We start from the raw sequence: 23,116 nt of genomic DNA, 5'->3' as shown, positions 1-23,116 counted from the left end.
GTGGCCAAAGAGGGGAGTAGGATGTTTCGGGTCAAACTTTCAAATAGACTCATTCACCGGAAACACTTGGACCAAATCAAACTCAGATTCACAGACTATCCTGAGCAACCCATCTTGGACCCTACCTTCTTTGATCCCCCAACATACACACCAGTGGCAACCAGCACCACGGTTAACCACGAAGCAAAACCCATCATCCACAGCAGCCCTGCAGGGTCCAACACACCAGGCAGCCTAACAAGGCCAGCTGCACAGCAGCCCAGCCAGGGCCCAACAAATGATTCAACAACACCAGCTTTCACACCGAGATGATCAATCAGGGCAAAAAGATCCCCGGATCGACTCACATTGTAAATAGTTACACTATTGACTTTGCTGGGGAATGTTGTTATAGATGTGGACTTGTATTTACTCTGTACAGCTACCAGAGGGCTCATCCCCTGGAGTCCCAAGGGATCCCATAATCCCTTGGGAGCACAGGTATTTAAGGAGGCTTCACAGGTTGGAGAGGCACTCTGGAGACCTGCAATAAAAGACTAAGGTCACACTTTACTTTGAGCTCACAGTGTTCAGTCTGAATCTTTCTCCATACACAACAGTTATGACTGGGGGCTAGGTAGCCGATCAGATGAGAGTGGCAATGACCAGGGATTGAAAGTCCAGATTCACTGATGACAGCAGAGTCCTCTGATGACTGAGGGTAGGTTGGTTGGTCACTGATTGTGTCTTCCTCAGACTGCTCCGGTTCATCCATGTGCCGCAGCTTTATCTGATCAACATGTTTCCTGCATGTCTGCCCATTCTTGAGCTTGACGATAAACACTCTGTTACCCTCCTTGGCCGTAACAGTACCGACGATCCACTTGGGAACTTGCCCATAATTTAGTACATACACAGGATCGTTAACAGATATGTCGCGTGACACAGCAGCGCGATCATGATACCACTGCTGACTTTGACGTTTGTATTCAACATGATCGTTCAAGTCAGGGTGGACAAGAGAGAGCCTGGTCTTGAGACCTCTCTTCATCAATAGTTTAACAGGGGGGACCCTGGTAAGCGTGTCGGATCTTGTCCTGTAACTAAGCAATATGCATGACAAGCGAGTCTGCAGTGAACCTTGAGTTACACATCTCATACTCTGCTTGATGGTTTGGACAGCACGCTCTGCTTGACCATTAGATGCGGCTGACCTCACATGTTTGATACCGTTGAGTTTCATGAACTCTTGAAACTCCAGACTAGTGAAGCAAGGTCCGTTGTCGCTTACAACGATGTCGGGCAGACCATGAGTGGCAAACATGACATGAAGGCTCTCAATGGTAGCTATGGATGTACTGGATGACATGATTATACACTCTATCCACTTGAAATATGCATCCACCACAACTAAAAGCATCTTTCCCAGGAAGGGACCTGCAAAGTCGATGTGGATCCTGGACCATGGTTTAGATGACCACAACCACGCTGGTGCTTTACTTAGCTGCATGCAAATGTTGCACTGATGCACACATAATTCCAGATCAGAGTCAATTCCAGGCCACCATACATGAGACCTGGCAATGGCTTTCATCATGTCAATTCCGGGATGAGTGCTATGTAGATCATGTACAAATTTCTCTCTGCCTTTCTTAGGCGTACACAACAGGTTTCACATTAATCATTTTCGGTTGGCTCTTTGTTAGGAACGAATACAGTCCATACACTTCCTCCTCTGGTATCTCGGATTGCATATCTGGATCCGCACTATACTGGTCATCATCCTCCATGTGTTGTGTCGCAGAACACTTGCTCAGTTGCAGACACATGCGCTGGAGATGCCCCAGTCTTGAACAGCCATTACAAATGTACTGTTTAAACCTACATTGATGAGGCCGATGATTGCCCCCCACAATGGTGAAATCGGATTCATTCCCGATGGCGAACTTTGGGCAGCCACAGGTTTCACATACGCAGTCGAGTAGGCCTTGCCATATGCAGCGACGATACAATCTTGTTTACATTACTTGCCGAGTTCCAATTTTTAAATGATATCTGCAATTCTATACTGATCTATTTTTAATGAGCTAAAGTGCTTATCACCTATTTCATGCCCAAGCCTCACTGAAGCTCCGGATTTAATGTAAAAATATTTTAAACCCCTCATAATTTAAATACCTTCTCTCAAGAATCTTTTCTGGTCCCCTCTCTTAACTAAAGCCTTTCAGTCCCGGTTACCATTTTAGTAAATCTCTTCTGTTTTCTCTCAGGCCTTGACATCCTTCTTAAAGTAGAATGGCCAAAAGTGGACACAATAGAGTAAAATTAAAAAATGGTTTATGAGGAACCCGAGCGAGAAGATTATCATTCCAAGATATTACTTTGGTGGTGCTTCTGCTGGAAGGGACAACTTTTTGGACTGGAGGGGCACTTTCTAGACAAGAATACTGCGACAGGAGCCTGGATTGCAGTTGAAGAGAGAGTTAATACCGTTTCCAATTTTGTTTCCCGGAGCCAAAACCTGGGAGCAAATGCAGAAGAAATGCGCTGGATGGCGGAAGGGTTGTCAAGATAAATGTGCTCGCGCTTTGCATTGTGTATCAATGCTGTCTCACCAGGCATTGAAATAGCACTTCACTGTAAGCTTGATGCAACATCACAGAGAGACAATCCATACTCCAGGAACAATTTGTATACTTCTCAAATGCACATGCCTACCCACGTTTTAGCAGAGTACTTGGCAATGCTGCCATCAAGATGTATTTCCCCTATACCCCATGACGTGTGACAAACAACAAACACAGATCACACTGCCAACCCAAGGTCCCTGCACACTGCATGTGGACACACTCACGTAAAGTGGCACAGACTTCTCTCATATTCCATCTTCCAACATATAATGGTTTACCTTCTGCTTATTGAAGGCCAGTAACTGCAGACAGGCAGGGGGACATTTATCTAAGATGTGACCTTTGACTCCTACAGAGGGCATTGGAGATTTCAAGCATGGAGACAATAGGAGTGGAAGAGAGGAAGAGCAGAGGCTGCCCCACATTCATGGCTAGTTTCCTTTTTTGCTCTCTACTTCACATGCTCCCTCATTCATTCTTTCGCATACACTGTACCCTAACACACTACAGTGTCATGTCATATAAGGATCCATTTCACTGAGTTGCTGCTAAATTCTAAAGATATGTTCTACTTCTGTTCCTCTTGGGGCCGATGAGAGGAGATGCTGTGCCCAATGACTGACCTCAACCAAGCTCTTTATGCCACCTTGCATCATCCTTCTTCTCTTCTTAGGCAGTCCCTCGGAGTTGAGGATGACTTGCTTCCACACTAATATGAATTCTCAGGTGACTGATGAGACCAATGCAGGATCTACAATCTCTGTCACAGGTGAGGCAGGTGGTGGTTGGAGGGACGGGTGGGTGAGGTGCTTGTGTTGTCATGTGCTCCTTCTGCTGTTTTCGCCGGGAACACACGGATGCCAAGCGCGGAGACTCGAGGTGTTCGGCGCCTTCCTGGATGCTTCTCCTCCACTTTGAGCGGTCTTGGGCCAGAGATTCATAGGTGTCAGTGGGAATCTTGTGCTTTTTCAAGGAGGCTTTGAGGGTGTCCTTGAAGTGTTTCCTCTGCCCGTGTTGGAGCTCGGAGTAGAGCGCTTGTTTTGGGAGTCTGGTATCAGGCATGCGGACAATGTGGCTATCAAGCGTGGTCAATGCCTCGATGCTGGGGATGTTGGCCTGAGCGAGAACACTGACGTTGGTGCACCTATCCTGCCAATGAATTTGCAGGATCTTGCGGAGGCAGCATTGGTGGTACTTCTCCAGTGCTTTGAGATGTCTACTGTACATAGTCCATGTTTCTGAAGCATATAGGAGGGCGGGTATCACTACTGCTCTGTAGACCATGAGGTTGGTGCCAGGTTGAGATCCTGGTCTTCAAACACTTTCTTCCTCAGGCGACCGAAGGCTGCACTGGCACACTGAAAGCAGGCCGGGAAACACATTCAAAAAATTTAAATCAGCTCCAGCTGTTAAATTCGGCAGACCTCCGGGAAACCCATATTGTCTCCTCCATTTCCATTCTGTGCTTCATCAAGAGTTTCCTACTGTAAGTCAGTAACTGATGCCCCCCACAAAGTGCATATGTCTGTGCTGGTACTTGCCATTGTAGGAGTGGATGATGTGGGATGGCATAAAGAACTTGCTTGAGGCCAGTTATTGGGCATAGCATTTCCTCTCATCTTCAAGAAAGTTGACAAGACCAATTGCAGTAATTACAGAGAAGTCTCCCTGCTGTCTGCCATATGGAAAATTATCTCAAGAATCCTCCTCAATCGTCTCCTCCCAGTGGCTGAAGAGCTCCTCCCAGAGTCACAATGCGGATTCCGCCCACTTAGAGGCACAACAGACATGAATTTCACCGCGCAACAAATCTAACAAAAATGTAGGGAGCAGCACTAACCTCTGTACATGGCCTTCTTTGACCTCACAAAGGCCTTAGACTCTGTCAACCGAGAGGGATTATGCAGTGTCCTCCTCAAATTCAGTTGTCCTCAAAAATTTGTCACCATCCTCCGTCTACTTCACGATGACATGCAAGCCGTGATTCTTACCAACGGATCCACCACAGACCCAATACAAGTGCAGACCAGGGTCAAGCAAGGCTATGTCATTGCACCAATGCTCTTCTCAATCTTTCTCGCTGCAATGCTTCATCTAACCCCCGATATGCTCCCCGCTGGAGTGGAGCTAATCTACAGAATGAACGTCTCCAGTCGAGCACCAAGGTTGTCCCAACCTCTGCCATTGACTTGTAGTATGCAGATGATGCTTGCATTTGTGCACACTCAGAGGTCAAATTCCAAACCATCGTTGACACATTCACTGAAGTGTACGAGAGTCTGGGCCTTACATTAAACATCCGTAAGACAAAGGTCTTCGAACAACGTTCCCTCATCTCACAGTACTGCCCCCCGATTATCAAGATTCATGATGAAGCCTTGGATACTCAGATCACTTTCCATACCTTGGGAGCCTCCTGTCAGCGAGGGCAGACATCGATGACAAAGTCCAACAACACCCTCAGGTCACCTGAGGAAAAGAGTGTTTGAAGACCAAGATCTCAAAACCCAGCACCAAGCTCATGGTCTACAGAGCAGCAGTGATTCCTGCCCTCCTTTATACTTCAGATTCATGGACAATGTACAGTAGGCACCTCAAAACACTGGAGAAGTACCATCAACATTGCCTCTGCAAAATTCTGCAAATCCATTGGCAGGATAGGCGCACCAACGTCAGTGTTCGCTCTCAGGCCAATATGCCCAGCATCGAAGCATTGATCACGCTCAATCAGCTCCAATGGGCAGGCCACGTAGTCCGCATGCCTGATACAAGACTCCCGAAAGAGGCACTCTACTCTGAGCTCCATCATGGCAAGCGAACCCCAGGAGGGCAGAGAAAATGCTTTAAGGACACCCTCAAAGCCTCCCTGAAAAAATGTAACATCCCCGCCGACTCTTGGGAATCCCTGGCCTAAGACCGCTCAAAGTGGAGAGGAAGCATTCAGGAAGGCCTCAAACACTTTGAATCTCTTAGTCGGGAGCACGTGGTAGTCAAGTACAAACAGCAGAGGAACACACAACAAACCAAGCACCACACCCACCTGTCCCTTCAACCACCATCTGCCCCAGTGATGACAGAGACTGTAGATCCTGCATTGGACTCATCGGCCACCTTAGAACTTATGTTAGTGTGGAAGCAAGTCATCCTCGACTCTGAGAGACTGCCTAAGAAGAAGGTAAATATTGGCTAGGGCACCAGGGATAACTCCCCTGCTCTTTTTTGAAATGGTGCCATGTGATCTTTTACATCCACCTGAGAGAGCAGATGGGGCCTCGGTTTAACATCTCATCCAAAAGACAGCACCTCTGACAGTGCAGCACTCCCTCAGCACTGCACTGCAGTGTCAAGCTAGATTTTTGTGCTCAAGTCCCTGGAGTGGGACTTGAACCCAACAACTTTCTGACTCAGAGGCAAGAGTGCTACCCACTAAGCCACAGCTGACATTAGGTCTTGAATCCAGCCCCACGCAAATTGAAGATTCTAAGAAGGAGCAGGTAGCAAGATGATGGAACTGAGAAAAAAAATATGCTTTTTTTTTGTTGTTGCCGAATCCCAGCACCATCACCCGGGCTGGAGGCTTTCTGGTTACTCTTTTTGGACTGCGGCCAGAAGGCCCTTGCAGGGCTGGTGGCCATTACCACAGCGGGGCTCCTGTTTCTTGATGCAGGACCTGCCAAGGGGTAGGCCTGTGCGTTGGGTATTCTGGGCAGATTTAATGACCTGAATCTGCAACTACAGGTGGATTTATGTCAGGTCAGGGAGAGCACTGGATGTGTATATACCCTGACCTTGGTGGGGGTTGGAGAGGGGGGAATCAGCCTCCACCTTTTCAGCAGAGGAAGAGTGTGGAGAAAATAAGAATTTGAGCATATGAATCTATTTGAGAATATCCAAAGCCAGAGCACACCTGCTTTTGGCCCAGTTCTACCTACAATGACCAAGTTCAGATCAAGTGAGGTGTCGGATCTAACCAGATTCACACGCATTGCTACCCAGAGGAAACTGGAATTTCCACCTTACTTGCTCAGCTAAAGTTAAACTTCTAATTTGTTTACAATGAGTCTGGCCCAGGGCTGCCAGCATATTCAAACTCATAATGATTAGCCAAAGGACACACCAAAGTAAACAATAAAAAAAATGTTTTTGTTTAGCTCAACCACTGGCTGCAGTTCGTTCTCGGGCAGGGTTTGCTTGTAATTCCCGGAGTGCCTCTTTAGCTTGACCGCAAGCAATTGGCTAGTTGCTTCAGGACTAAGGTGCAGGCAGACATATTTGTTATTAGGGTCAAATACTTAATGGGAACATCTCTTCCCTTTCCCTAAGCATAACTCGAGGCAATTTCTCAATGAGTGAGACTCAAGGGTGTAAATTGGTGACACTCAAATGCTTAGTGCTAGGTCATTACAGATAACATTCAACATGACCATGGTTGTGATCCACTGTGTTTGTGGTAATTGGAGGACAACGTTCAGCAACACACTGAGACCCCGCAGTTAATACAATTTGAGCTGTCACAATTAAATTCTTTGAAGTAAATTGTAGTCTTCAATTAAATGAGCCCACCTGATCGAATGCAAACCTCACAGAAGTCTACAAGTACTGCGCAAGGCAATTTTAATTTCCAGGGATTTCTCCTACCCCACTAAATAAATCATCATCATAGGCAGTCCCTTGAAATCGAGGAAGACTTGCTTCCACTCCAAAAGTGAGTTCTCAGGTGACTGAACAGTCCAATACGGGAATTACAGTCTCTGTCACAGGTGGGGTAGAAAGTGGTTGGAGGAAAGGTTGGGTGGGGAGTCTGGTTTGCCGCACGCTCCTGCCACTGTCTGCGCTTGTTTTCTGCATGCTCTCGGCGCCGAGACTCGAGGTGCTCAGCACCCTCCCAGATGCTCTTCCTCCACTGAGGGCGGTCTTGGGCCAGGGATTCCTAGGTGCCGGTGGGGATGTTGCACTTTATCAAGGAGACTTTGAGGGTGTCCTTGAAACGTTTCCTCTGCCCACCTGGAGTTCGCTTGCCTTGTCAGAGCTCCAAGTAGAGCGCTTGAAATAAATACAAATGCAATCACAGCCTAAGAAAGCAATGACAGATGGTCATCAATCTAGCAGGTACCTTCTCCTCACAGGGAGAAGAATGCTCTCCTCGGTTAAAGAAAATAAAGACTTGCATTTATATGGCGCCTTTCATGACCACCGGACGCCTCAAAGTGCTTTACAGCCATTGAAGTACTTTTGGAGTGTAGTCACTGTTGTAATGTGGGAAACATTATGACCCAAACCGCAGTTGTGACACATCAGATGAAAACCCCACCTCCAGCATAAATTTAGTTGCATAATTTCATATCAGTTTGGTACTTATCATTTGAGGGCTAATTTGTGGAGCTGTAGTAGAATTGAGCACAATAAATCCTCTTATTAACTTGTGGTTCTGTCCAAGGTCGAGTTCTGAGCTTCATTTCTATTTTACAGATGCAAACCAGTATTGGTGGGTTGGGATGCAATGTGATTGGCAGGTTCTCTGATAGAATTATCGACTAGTACAGCACAGAAGGAGGCAATTCAACCCATTGATTCTTCTGCCAATCATCTTAAATTTGTATCCTCTGGTTATCGACCCTTCAGCCATTTATTAACTTTATCTAAACCTTTCATGATCATCCTATGAAGCATATAACTTGCCACCAAGATAGTAATCAGTGAATCTATGCCTAGCCCTCCAGGGGCCAGTGGGACAGTCACCTGAGAATCCTCTCCTACTGATCGTTTCCCATCTCAGTCCATTCTCCCCCTCCCCCCACAGCAGCAAAGCTCAAACCATAAACCAAGCAACATGAAGGGATTGAACCTGTGCCTGTTCATCCCTTACCCCATGTTGTGCCTCTTTCTATCACTATAAAATATATCGCAAGATGTTTCCTGATTATGTATGGCAAATTGTTAGCTGAACAATAGATGGCGCCCTGGTGGGAGTAAGCACATTGCAACAGTTGCACTCCAACGTCTCTTGAGTATTATTGTTGCTATTTTTTGATGGGATATTCTAGATGGTTTGGAAATAAAACCAGCTAGTCATTACACCAATAATGGGTGTTTGTTCAGACATACTTTGGGTATTGTTATTACTGTTCATTACATACTTCCCCGTGATATGTTACGAGATAGAACCAGGCATCGTTTCAGTTTGATTCACCTAATTCAGTCATGTGAGGCTGCTGTCACATTGAAAATAAACTACTATTTCACCCAATGAAATTATATTGTTTCAGTCAATGAGTTTATGTATTTGCAATTTGTCAATTTAGGATTTGACTCTGGGAGCCATCACATCATTGTCAATCATGATATCCTCCTCAAGTTCACCGAAAACAGGAAAACACAATCCTTTACCAACTCTTCTGTTCTGTACGACAATAGCAAGGGTTGTTTTTAGGAGAGTTTTTAAAATAATAATTGAGTCTGATCCATACTCTTCTGCTTGGTTGGATATCTCACTATTCACACTTGGCTAGTAATAGTCATTTTTTTCCATCCCTAAACATCTTGCAGTGGGCACCATCAACAAGATGCACTGCAGCACCTCCCAAACTCACAACCTCCACCATTTAGAAGGACCAGGGCAGCAGGCATATAGGAACACCATCAGCTGCAAGTTTACCTCCAAGTCACACACCATCCTGACTTGGACTTATATCACCATTCCTTCTTCAAATTCAGCATAACTTACACAGGTGGGGCAGACAGCGGAAGGAGCGTGCGGCAAACCAGGCTCCCCACCCACCCTTTCCTTCAATCACTGTCTGCCCCACCTGTAACAGATACTGTAATTCCTGCATTAGACTGTTCAGTCACCTGAGAACTCACTTTTAGAGTGGAAGCAAGTCTTCCTCGATTTCGAGGGACTACCTATGATGATGATGATCTGCCATAGTTAATCACGTAATTCTTTGATTTAATTATTTGACAAAGACAAGGACAATATTTCTTTCATATTTTTCCTGCTGTACTTCCTTTCTGATTCCCTTCTTCACCTTTCATTGATCTCATTGAAACATATAAGACTCTGAGGGGGATTGACAGGGTAGATGCTGAGAGGTTGCTTTCCCTGGCTGGAGAGTCTAGAACTAGGGGCCATAGTCTCAGGATAATGGGCTGGCCTTTTAAGACTGAGATGAGGAGGAATTTCTTCACTCAGAGGGTTGTGAATTTTTGGAATTCTTGGCCCCAAAGTGCTGTAGATGCTGAATCGTTGAGTATATTCAAGGCTGATAGATGTTTGGACTCTAGGGGAACAAGGGATATGGGGATCAGGCGGGAAAGTGGAGTTGAGGTCAAATGTGAGCCATGATCTTATTAAATGGAGGAGCACCCTCGAGTGACTGAATGGCCTACTCCTGCTCCTTTTTTTATATTCTTATGTTCTTTACTTGACTATAAATAGATTATACCTTCAGGGTAGCACATTTTATGTGACGCACTTTTGGACATTTCTGAAAAATGTCATAAAGCACTTTTAGAAATGCAAATCAAGTCAGTATTTCTTTCCTCATCCTTGAAGTGTCAGCATGGTTCAGTGGTTGCCATCTTGCCTTTGACTCAGAAGGATGTGGGTTCAAGGCCCACTCTAAAGACTTGAATTTAGGTTGGCATTCCAGTGCAGTACTGAAGGAATGCTGCACTATTGGAGGTGCCCTCTTTAGCCGAGGCCTCATCTGCCCTCTCCAGCTGGATGTAAAAGATGCCATGGCAGTATTTCGAAGAAGAGCAGGGGAGTTTTCCTCATTGTCCTGGTGGATATTTATCCCTCAATCAACATCACTAAAACAGATTATAAAAGCAAAATACCGCGAATGCTGGAAATCTGAAATAAAAACAGAAAATGCTGGAAATACTCAGCAGGTCAGGCAGCATCTGTGGAGATAGAAACAGAGTTAACATTTCAGGTCGGTGACTCTTCGACAGAACTAAAACAGATTATCTGGTCATTATCACATTGTCGTTTGTGGGAACTCGTTGTGTGTAAATTGGCTGCCGCATTTCCTACTTTATAACAGTGACTACACTTCAAAAAGTACCTAATTAGTTGTAAAGCGCTTTGGTACATGTCAAGGTCATGAAAGGCACTATATAAATGCAAGTCTTTCTTTCTTCACATTGAAACATAGAAAATAGTTGCAGGAGTAGGCCATTCGGCCCTTCGAGCCTGCACCACCATTCAATATGATCATGGCTGATCATGCATTTCAGTACCCCATTCTTGCTTTCTATCCGTACCCCTTGATCCCTTTAGCCATGAGGGCCACACCTAACTCCCTTTTGAATATATCTAATGAACTGGACCCAACAACTTTCTGTGGTAGAGAATTCCATGGGTTCACAATTCTCTGAGTGAAGAAGTTACTCCTCATCGCAAGGGAAAGTTGTCTTGCTTTCAAGATGGTTGTGTCGTTTTGTGACTGGCCAATTTGAAGTGCACTCTGTGTGAGCAGGGATTGTTCCTGTCAGTATCACCCTCCCATGGGACGATGCACCCACTATCACACCATCATCATAGGCAGTCCCTCGGAATCGAGGAAGGCTTGCTTCCAATCCTGAAGTGAGTTCTTTGGCGGCTGAACAGTCCAATACGAGAGCCACAGATTCTGTCACAGGTGGGACAGATAGTCGTTGAGGGAAGGGGTGGGTGGGACTGGTTTGCCGCACGCTCTTTCCGCTGCCTGCACTTGATTTCTGCATGCTCTCGGTGTTGAGTCTCGAGGTGTTCAGCGCCCTCTCGGATGCATTTCCTCCACTTAGGGTGGTCTTGGGCCAGGGACTCCCAGGTGTCAGTGGGGATGTCGCACTTTATCAGGGAGGCTTTGAGGGTGTCCTTGTAACGTTTCCGCTGCCCACCTTTGGCTCGTTTGCCGTGAAGGAGCTCCGGGTAGAGCACTTGCTTTGGGAGTCTCGTGTCTGACATGCGAACTATGTGGCCTGCCCAGCGGAGCTGATCGAGTGTGGTCAGTGCTTCAATGCTGGGGATGTTAGCCGGGGCGAGGACGCTGATGTTGGTGCGCCTGTCCTCCCAGGGGATTTGTAGGATCTTGCGGAGACATCGCTGGTGGTATTTCTCCACTGTCACACAATGTACTGCCGAATGGCATGCTGTGTACTGCCGGGACTCCCCCAATAAAAGCGAGAGAGTTTGAGTTTGTATTGAGATCGGCAGTGGAGCCTGTGACCATTTGAGTTGGCTCCCTGCTGTCATTAGAGCTACTGGCAGAGCATCCTGCATTAACAGTGAAGAGGTTACTACTCTTTGCATGGCCTTTCGCTGTGATGGGCCAGTTAACGTTAAAATTATTCCCCGGACATTGGCCCTAGAAAATCGGGCAAGTTTACTTCAGGGTTGAAGCCAGCTGTGCAAAACCTGAATGCGAGGAGTTAATGGCCTTTTCAGCCCGCTAAATCCAATATAAAAGCAGCTGTTATCCTCACACCGCCACAGTGGAATCAGAAGGCCATTTTGCTCGTGTTACAATGTCTTGATCTCACACAGGAAGTGGTTCGTTATTATTTTCCTTGTTTTCTTCACAGCTTTCTCCCTTGCCCTCTTCTCCTCTCCCAAGGGTACTGACTTTTAAGGGTACAGTTCCGTGTAGGCCAGGCGCTATCTTTGCTCAAATGGCAATAATTTATGTTTGAACTGAAGCAGTGAGCGGCAGAAGGCTATTCAACTATGATAGGCATCACATCCTAGGCTCTGCCTTGTTCTCATCCAACATCCACACACACACACACACACACACACACACAGGAGCAAGAACCCTGGTGAATGGTTGACTCCCAGGGGCATTACAACTGATTATATTACAATTAATGTTGCCCTGTTAAGATTGCCAGAGAACAGACTGCTGATCAAACCTTAGGGCCTTTGTTTATCTCAGCCACTCACTGGTCAAACATGCTGATGATGAAACTCGCTGAGCTACCGGGAGAGCTATAAATGCAGTTGTTCAGTGAGTCCATCAACGCCCACCCGAGCCTGTCACCAAAGCAATGGATCACCTGAAATGACACTGAAACTGCATCATTGGAGGTGCTGCCTCTTGGATGAGATGTTAAACCGAGGCTCTGTCTGCCTGTTCAAGTGCTCATAAAAGATCCTATGGTAGGGCAGGTGAGTTCTCTGGCTATGCAGGCCAATATTTGTCCCTCAACCAAGCCACTAAAAATAGATCATCTGGTCATTTCAGCAGGTCAGGCAGCATCTGTGGAGAGAGAAACAGAGTTAATGTTTCATCGACCTAAAACGTTAACTCTGTTTCTCTCTGATGCTGCCTGACACGTTGAGATTTCCAGCATTTTCTGTTTTTACTTCAGATTCCAGCATCCGCAGTATTTTGCTTTTGTATTATCTGTTCATTTATCTCATTGCTGTATGTGGGACCTTGCTGTGGGCAAATTAGCTGCCACATTTCCCTCATTACATCAGTAATAAAAGTACTCGAAGTATAAATACAAGTACTTTTTTTTCTAAAATTGATCAATTTGATGCTCTTATTGATAGTGTGTGGAAATCAGTGAAGGAGTTTGCATGGCAGCGTCATTACAATGTGAGCTATATCAGGAGGAAGCATGCCTATCTACGGAGAGTGGGAGATGTACCCTGTAAAACATGATCGTACTGCTCATGCAGATCAATCACTTGAGCACGTGCATAATGTTTCCATTGCATATTGTCACCTCCTCCTGACGGATGTGTGTTAAATTTATGTTTGTGGTCGTGAAACGAAATCCAACATTCAACTCTTCAGAAGATTGCCTCTGTCACGCTGGGGTGTTTGCTACATTAAGGCTGATGTGTACCACATACCAGTTTGGATCTAGACTCAGCAGAGTGCAATGCAAGGATGCAGTGGTAGATACGCTGTTCGTGTGTGGGTTCGCTTACATAAGTAACAGTTCAAGTTAAGAGCCTAACAAGTACAAATATAACATCAACTCGAAAAGCGGCCACATGTAAAAGGGATTAACCTGCATAAAAAGAGGGATTAAGCAAATTAGGAGGGCTGACTTGACGATATAAACACACGCAGGATCTCAGAAGCTGATTTGCTTGCTCAACCTTATTGCAATCGAGATTTCTGCCAATCCAAGTGAATATAATTATTGCATAGAATGGGTTATATTCATTGGATATATTCAAGAGGGAGTTAGATATGGCCCTTATGACTAAGGGGGTCAAGGAGTATGGAGAGAAAGCAGGAAAGGGGTACTAAGGGAATGATCAGCCATGATCTTATTGACTGGCGGTGCAGGCTCGAAGGGCCAAATGGCCTACTCCTGCACCTATTTTCTATGTTTCTATGTTTATGGGTTTACCTTCATGCATGCCTTTATTACCTCTAGACTTGACTACTCGAATGCACTCCTGGCTGGCCTCCCACATTCTACTCTACGTAAACTTGAGGTCATCCAAAACTCGGTTGCCCGTGTCCTAACTCGCACCATGTCCCGATCACCCATCACCCCTGTACTCGCTGACCTACATGGACTCCCGTTAAGCAAGACCTCTATTTCAAAATTCTCATCCTTGTTTACAAATCCCTCCCTGGCCTGACCCCTCCCAATCTCTGTAATCTTCTACAGCCTCACAACCCCACAAAATGTCTGTGCTCCTCAAACTCTGCCCTCTTGAGCATCCCTGATTATATCTGCTGAACCATTGGTGGCTGTACCTTCAGCTGCCTGGGCCCTAAGCTCTGGAACTCCCTCCCTAAACCTTTTTGCCTTTCTACCTTTATTTCCTCCTTTAAGACACTCCTTAAAACCTACCTCTTTGACCAAGCTTTTGATCATCCGCCGTAATTACTTCTTATGTGGCTTGGTGTCAAATATTTTTGTTTCTTCTTATTTATAACTCTGCTGTGAAGCACCTTGGGGATGATTTACTACGTTAAAGGCGCTCTATACATAAAAGTTGTTGTTGTTTAATCTCACCTTTTTGAAGAGCCTGATCCAGCCACCCACTCTTCCTTTCCAAGGGGGAGAAGAGGCAAGTGGGGAAAGAAAAAGGGGTATCAGAAAAATGGCAGCCGATTTCATTCAGTAATCACTGAACAGCAATTGGGATGGGACTGGCTGATTTTTCCATCCCTATCCCAGGGAACTGAAGCCAATTCTAGCACCCTAACTGCGATTGCCTCACACAGCACAGGCAGGGAGGGGATTGAGCCTAGCATTTGGGATGGCCATTTACCCATCGAGTTACAACAGCAGGGGAGCTGCACAAACATTGCTAAATTTAAAATTGAAAATGTAATGGTGAGCTATGGGCAAGCATTTACCATTAATAATATTTGTGCAATGTGTTTTCTTCAATTAAAATCAAAATGAAAAAGATTGAACCTGTTTATGCTGAATTGAAAGTTTTCCTCGACACCTGATGCAGTGGGGGTGGGGGGGGCGAGGAAGGGGGGGGGCGGTAGTTCAGTGTAGCCTGCAGTTGGCATTTACAGCAAATAAGCCAGCTCCAAAACGCAACAAGATGAGGGGACAGTCACCATTTACGAAGTATCAGGGGGTGAAATTGCCCCTTTTCATTGCCCCGTTAGTGCCTCCAGGGGGTGCTAATGGGCTGCAATGGCGTTTTCGCCTGGGGGAGGGGGGTGCTACCACCTCCCAGGAAATTGCCCTGTAGGTTTGGGGGGGGCGCTGTCCCAACAGTGCTGCACCCCACGATTAGTGCCCTGGGCTGGTGCGCATGGTAATGATGTCATTCTCAGTTGGGGGCGGGATGTCCGGGGTGGGCGCTAATAGTCCCAGTCCTGGAAGGTTAGCATCCCATTATATCCAATGTAGAAGAAACTTATAACCAAGGTGTATAAAGTGCGTTGCGTTGGCCACATGCAGCCCGTGAGCTGCCCAATGAAGACCATGCAGCTCAGTTTCCATTCATCCTTAGATTTCTTATTTGCTGGTTTGTTGGAAAATCGTAGGACTGTCCATTATAATTCTAAACACCAAAATCTACTGGCAGTTTTGAGATATATGCAAATGAATAGGAACATTGATTTAAACATTGTTGGGGTGACTGTGCGATCTGGAGATTCCACCTGTAGAAAGTCCCAGCCAGGCAGCCCATGATTTTCCCATCCGTTACTTTACAGGCTTGCGGTTGCCCAAGACGCTCTCTTTGCAAACACTGGTCCCCACTGGGAGTGGCAGCTCAGAGAATCACCTCTTATAAGCGGCTTATAGGCCCCATGGTAAGCACTTGAGTCTGCCACAAAGACACAAAGCTTGGACACTCTTGATTGACAACCTACTCTTATATCATTGATCACAAAAACTTGAAGATAAAAAAATGAACGCTTTATAAAAGTACTATTTTTTTTCCATTCAAAAAAATTCTGTTTTCTAAAGATAAAGGACTTGCACCCTAATCCTTCCACCCTAGTCAAGCTTAAGTGTGTCATAACTCTCCATGAGATTTAGTAATTCTGTTGACTGTGTAAATCCGTAAATCACAGGGCAGGTGGAAACAGGTGCTGGTATGTGTGGGTGAGTTTATTCAACCATAAGGTGGAGATAAAGTCTGACGTACAGCAATAGCACTTCCTGCTCCTTCTTTCTGCATTGAGCTGAAGGTTTCATAACCAAAAACCTGCTCATGCTGCGTAGACGGCAGAGATAGTGTGGTGCAGCAATGCTGTATATTCTCAGCCTATAATACAGGGTTAACCAGGAAGTTACCTAGACAAGGGGATGGGGCACAGTGCTCAGAGCATCTTGCAAAATATTTACAGTTCTTTGCTGTGCCCATGTTTACACAATATTGCTTACAATTTAAAAAAAAACACCCCAGTTATTATAATTTTCACATCTCTCCACAGCCTCACCCCTCTCTCTTTCTCTGATCTCCTCCAGTCCTACAACCCTCTGAGGACTCTGCGTTCCTCCAACTCTGGCCTCTTGTGCATCCCCCACTTCCTTCCCCCACCTCCCCATCACCACCATCGGTGGTCGTGCCTTCAGCTGTCTAAGCCCCAAGTTCTGGGATTCCCTCCCCAAACCTCTCCTCTCCTCTCCTCCCCTTATAAGACTCTGCTTAAAACCTACCTGTTTGACCAAACATTTTGTTATCTGTCCTAATGTCTCCTTCTTTGGCTCGGTGTTAATTTTGTCTGATTACAATCCTATAGGATGTTTTACTACATTAGAGGTGCTATACAAATGCAAGTTGTTGATGATCAGAAGGCAATAGTGTCTGTGTAAACGTGTAGGATGCCTGGTCATTCCACAGAGGCAGAATTTTTTTGCAGTTCTAGATACATTGAGAACTGTATTGAAAAAAAACTTTCCGCATTCTTTTTCGATGTTTCCCTTATCAATCAACGGTATCTCTAAATGCTACTTTATCGGGTTAGTAGCTTTGTACCGCTGTGGTCATCACATTAAACCGCAGTTTCGATTTGTTTTATTTTAATGTGGTGTGACTCATTGCTTCATAACTTTCACTCTGCTTTAATCATTTCTGAAAGTCTAATTAGTTATCTCTCTTGCTATAATGTAGTTCAAAGATTTGCATATGGAGCTTTCCCCACTCCCCCTCCAGAAACCTACTTAACGCGTAGAATGATTCACTTGACGCTTTACATTTTCCACAGCTGTACTTTCCAGTAACGTGCAGTCATTATTTTTAATCAAGAAACTAAAGAAATTACGTCTTCGGAATGTACATTTCTGCTTTTGGCCTGGGCATTTCTGTGTCAGAGTTGGCAATTACCAAGAACAGCCTCTGCCCATCTGAAACATCCCATCAGATTTCCGGAAATAACACGAAGCAAACTCTTCATTTAGAGCAATACACAACCCGTCACAGGCATGATGGGCCGAACGGCTTCCTACTGTGCTGTCTCATTCTATGAATGCATTAACACAGAAACTCTGCTGTTGGAAACTCCAAAATGAATGAAGAAAGTTGAAATTCTACCTCTTATCATGTTGTTTTAGCTTTCCAAAGGTCACACTTTTTCCTTTTAGGAACAGGTGTCGGCCATTCAGCCCCTCGGACCTGCTCCGTACCATTCTGTTGGATCACAGCTGTTCTACACCTCAACTCCATTTACCCGCCATCGTTCAATATCCCCAGCAACACTTACTTAATAAAAATCAATGGGCCTGAAATTCCAATCGAGGTCTTCCCGCGGGCAATCAACTGAAAAAGTTAAAAAGTTTGCGCACTTACTTGTTCCTGCTGCGCCCGCTCGAAATTCCGATCCTGAGGCCTTCATTCCTACGCATTGGAGTGCGTGCACGTTGGGACGTCCGTATGCTGGAGCTGGAGTCACATGGCTCTGGGCAGCCAATCAAGGAACTCCGTAAGTTGGAGTTCCCATTATTATGAATGAGAAACCCCTCCCAAACACACAAAACATTAAAAAAAATAGAAAAATACACTACATGTTTAAGATTCATAAATTACCAAGTTCTTATAAAAAAACATTTTCCCGACTTTCTTTAAAGTTTTTTTAATTATGCCTTAAAATAAGCTTACCATTGTGGGGAGGGTTTTTAACAATAAAATGTGTTTTTATAACTTTATTTTAAAATGTTTTTGTGTATTTTTAAATACACGCCTGTAAAAGTAGGTAATACGCCTGCTTTTCCAGGCACAAGATTTTTGAGGACATTTGCTGGGCAAGATATGTGTAAATATCGGAAATCTTGCCCTGCAAATGTCCTCGGTCCTGATATGCGCGAGATCTGTCAAGCCAGAAACTTGACAGATCGGGAAAGTCAGTTTTCAGCGCATGCGCATTGCGCGCTGAAAACCGTTTTTTCCGATGCTTTCCCGGGTCCGTAGAAACTTCGTACGGGCCCGGGACATCAGAATTTCAGCGCCATTATAATTTTATAAGTGGCAATTGTGGCACTTTAGTCTAAACCGCAGAACTTTAACGAACAAAAAATAGTTCTTGTGTAGTTCCTTATTGCGTCTGGCAGAAACACCCAGAGCACTTAACATGCGATGAGTTGCTTGGAGGTGAAGTTTCAGTTTACCGGAGCGCAAGAGCAGAATTGTGCCATTTCCTCACAGCCCCTCCCCGCGAGGAAATTAGTACGTGACGGATTTATACCGGCTTTACACCGAAATATCGCAACACATTAATTTCCTTGATCATTTGCACCTTTTCTGAGAAACACCTGCCGAAACCCTCAGCTGCTCATTTACATAGTTCCATCCCCATGCAAAAGACCATCTCACAGATTTAGGCAAGTAATGCGCTGGTGTAGATTACGCCAAAGAATTTAGGCACAGTATGGCCCAAAGCCACCTGATCTCATCGCATCGTTACCTCTGGTGGGTTGAGTCTGTGGTGGGTCCTTTGGTCAGGATCACGGCTTGCATGTCATCGTGGAGCAGGCGGAGATGGTGACAAACTTTTGGGGACAGCTGAAATGGAGGAGGACGCTCCATAGTCCTCGCAGTTAACAGTGTCAAAGGCCTTTGTAAGTTCAAAGAAGGCCATGTACAAGGGTTGGTCCTGTTCCCTGCATTTCTCTTGCAGTTGTCGTGCTGTAAAGATCATGTCTGTTGTACCCCGTAGTGGACAGAATCCGCACTGTGACTCTGGGAAGAACTCCTCAGCCACAGGGAGAAGACGGTTGAGGATGATTCTAGCGATGACTTTCCCAGTGGCCGAGAAGCAGGACTGCATCATCACGCCAACTCTCTTCTTGATCTTCCTCACTGCAATGCTCCATCTCACACTCAACAAGCTCCCCGCTGGAGTGGGACTAAACTATAGAAACAGTGGGAACCTGTTCAACCTTCGTCGCCTCCAGGCTAGATCCTCCTACCTGGGGCAACAACCTATGGCCTCATGAAGAAATTGTTATACTCATAATAAATGGTGAGACTAAGTACTGTGTATAATGAGCAAGTGTGACCTTAGCTCCTTTATTAAGGTTCCAGAGTGCAGATACCTTGTGGGTGGCCTACTTATATACTGTGCTCCCAAGGGATGCTGGGATCCCTTGGAGCTCCAACAGGTGGGCCCTCTGGTGGTCAGGTGTAATGCAAGTTACAAAGGGTTAAATACATACCATCCCCATCCTCTGTCACCGAACTACAGTACGCTTGTGTCCGCGTTCAGAGGCTGAACTCCAAGCCATCGTCAAAATCTTCACTGAGGCGTACAAAAGCATGGGCCTTACACTAAACATCCGTAAGACAACGGTCCTCCACCAACCTGACCCCACCACACAGCACTGCCCCCAAGTCATCAAAATCCACGTCGCAGCCTTGGACAACGTGGACCACTTTCCATATCTTGGGAGCCTATTATCAGCAAAGGCAGGCATCGACGACGAGGTCCAACACCGCCTCCAGTGCGCCAGCGCAGCCTTCGGTCGCCTGAGGAAGAGAGTGTTCGAAGATCAGGCCCTCAAATCTGGCACCAAGCTTATGATCTACAGGGCTGTAGTGATACCCGCCCTCCTATATGGCTCAGAGACATGGACCATATACAGTATACGCCTCAAATCACTGGAAAAATACCACCAACAATGTCTTCACAAGATCCTGCAAATCCCCTGGGAAGATAGACGCACCAACGTCAGTGTTCTCGATCAGGCCAACATCTCCAGCATCGAAGCACTGACCACACTTGACCAGCTCCGTTGGGTGGGCCACATTGTCCGCATGCCCAACACAAGACTCTCAAAGCAAGCGCTCTACTCGGAACTCCTACATGGCAAGCGATCCCTAGGTGGGCAGAAACATTTCAAGGCCTCAAAGCCTCCTTGATAAAGTGCAACATTCTCACCGACACCTGGGAGTCCCTAGCTAAAGACTGCCCGAAGTGGAGGAAGAGCATCTGGGAGGGCGCTGAGCACCTCTAGTCTCGTTGTCGAGAGCATGCAGAAAACAAGCGCAGGCAGCGGAAGGAACATGCGACAAACCAGACTCCCCACACACCCTTTGCTTCAACAACTGTCTGTCCCACCTGTGACAGAGACTGTAATTCTCATTTTGGACTGTACCCCGAGAACTTTTGGTGTGGAAGCAAGTCTTCCTCGATTTCGAGGGACTACCTATGATGATGATGATGATGACCTCTGGTGTCCCCCCAAGGATCTATCCTTGGCTCGCTCCTATGTCCCTCGGTGACATCATCTGGAAACACAGCGTCTGTTTCCAAATGTATGCTGATAACACCCAGCTCCACCTCACCATCACTTCTCTCGACCCCTTCAAGGTCTCTAAATTATCAGACTGCTTGTCCGACATCCAGTTCTGGATGAGCAGAAATTTTCTCCAATTGACTATCGGGAAGACCGAAGGCATTGTTTCCTGTCCCGGCCACAAACTCCGTTCCCGAGCCATTGACTCCATCCCAACTTCTGTCTGAGGCTGAACCACACTATTCGCAACCTTGGTGTCATATTTGACCCTGAAATGTGCTTTCGACCACATATCCGCAGCATAACGAAGACCGCCTATTTCCACCTCCGTAACATCGCCCATCTCCGCCCTTGCCTCAGTTCATCCGCTGCTGAAGCCCTCACTCAGGCCTTTGTTACCTCTAGACTTGACTATTCCAACGCACTCCTGGCTGGCCTCCCACATTCTACCCTACGTAAACTAGAGGTGTTCCAAAACTCGGCTGCCCGTGTCCTAACTCACACCAAGTCCTGCTCACCCATCACCTCTGTGCTCGCTGACATACATTGGCTTCTGGTTAAGCAAGGCCTAGATTTAAAATTCTCATCCTTATTTTCAAATCCCTCCATGGCCTCACCCCTCCCTATCTCTGTAATCTCCTCCAGCCCCACAACCCCCTGAGGTGTCTGTGCTCCTCTAATTCTGCCCTCTTGAGCATCCCTGATTATAATCTCTCAACCCATTGGTGGCCATGTCTTTTGTTGCCTAGGCCCCATGCTTTTGATCACCTGTCCTAATATCTACTTATGTGGCTCAGTGTCAAATTTCGTTTGATAACATTCCTGTGAAGCGCCTTGGGATGTTTTATTACATTGAAGGTGCTACAGAAATGCAAGTTGTTGTTTTAAGCATGTAATATCACATTCAGCTGCTAACAACAACTTGCATTTATTTAGCACCTTTAACGTGGTGTCAGTAATGGTGACCATGAAACTACGGGATTGTTAAAAAATCCATCTGTTTCACTAATGTCCTTTCGGAAAGGAAATCTGCCGTCCTTACCTAATCTGGCCTATATGTGACTCCAGACCTACAGCAATGTGATTGACTCTTAACTGCCTGCTGAAGTGGCATAGCAAACCACTCAGTTGTACCAAACTGCTACAGCAGCGGTTCAAGAAGGCAGCTCACCACCATCTTCTCATGGGCAATTAGGAATGGGCAATAAATGCTGGCTTTGACAGTGAAGCCCACATCCTATGAACGAATAGAAAAAAATGCTTGGTCAAAGAAGGAAGTTTTTAGGAGCATCTTAAATCAGGAATGAGAAATAGAGAAGCAGAGAGATTTAGGGTGGGAATTCCAGACCTTAGGACCCAGGCAGTTGAAGGCAGGAAGCTCAAGAGGCGAGAATTAGGGGAAGGCAGACATCTCAGAGGGTTGTGGGGCTCGAGGAGATTACACAAAGGGATTTGAAAACAAGGATGAGAGTTTTAAAATCGAGGCATTGCTTAACCAGGAGCCAATCTAGATCAGCAAGCACAAGGGTGATGGGTGAGCAGGACTTGGTGCGAGTTAGGACACGGGCTGCCGAGTTTTGGATAACCTCAAGTTTACGGAAGGTAGAATGTGGGAAGCCAGCCAAGAGTGTGTTGGAATAGTCAAGTCTAGGCATGGATGAGGGCTTCAGCAGCAGATGAGCTGAGGCAGGGACTGAGCCTCGGCCCCACGCCCCCAAGCCGTAGAATTCCCTCACTGAACCTCTCCGACTCTCTCTCCTCCTTTAAGATGTTCCTTAAAAGCAAACTCTTTCCCAATTCTCATGTCTTTTCATGCGACTCGGTGTCAAATTTTGTTTGATAATGCTCCTGTGAAGCACCTTGGGATGTTTTACTACAGTAAAGGCGCTAATTAGTGCAAGTTGCTGTTGTTGTACAGTACAGGCCAACTCTTCAAGGCTGGCTGGATGGAGAAAATAATGGGAGTTTGGCACTGGGAGGACGCAGATCTCTGTGTACATGCTATTGTCCTATCACCCCTACAGTAAGATGAAAGCCCCTTTAGGATCCATACCGTTGCCTGACAGAAGTGAGTTTCATTGTTGGGGCTATGTGGAGGGAGCTTTACTCTTCTTCCAACTCCTTGAAAAATTAACAATGAAAACAGTTTTTGAAGCAACAACAAAAGAAGAGTCCGTTTTTAAAGGAACAAATTGTCCCTTGAATGATGACACTGGTTAAATTACAGCAGTTTCCACTTTTTCCTTCCAAGCTAAAATAGCTCAACACTGGACAAAGGCACAGAGAGGAAAAGGATGCAATTTTCTAGGAGGATCCAACATCAATGAGAAAAGTGC

This window comes from Pristiophorus japonicus, chromosome 1, assembly GCF_044704955.1.
Source record: "Pristiophorus japonicus isolate sPriJap1 chromosome 1, sPriJap1.hap1, whole genome shotgun sequence".
Classification (NCBI taxonomy): Eukaryota; Metazoa; Chordata; class Chondrichthyes; family Pristiophoridae; genus Pristiophorus; species Pristiophorus japonicus.
The sequence above is the reverse complement of the archived record's forward strand: the minus strand, read 5'-3'. Positions refer to the sequence as shown.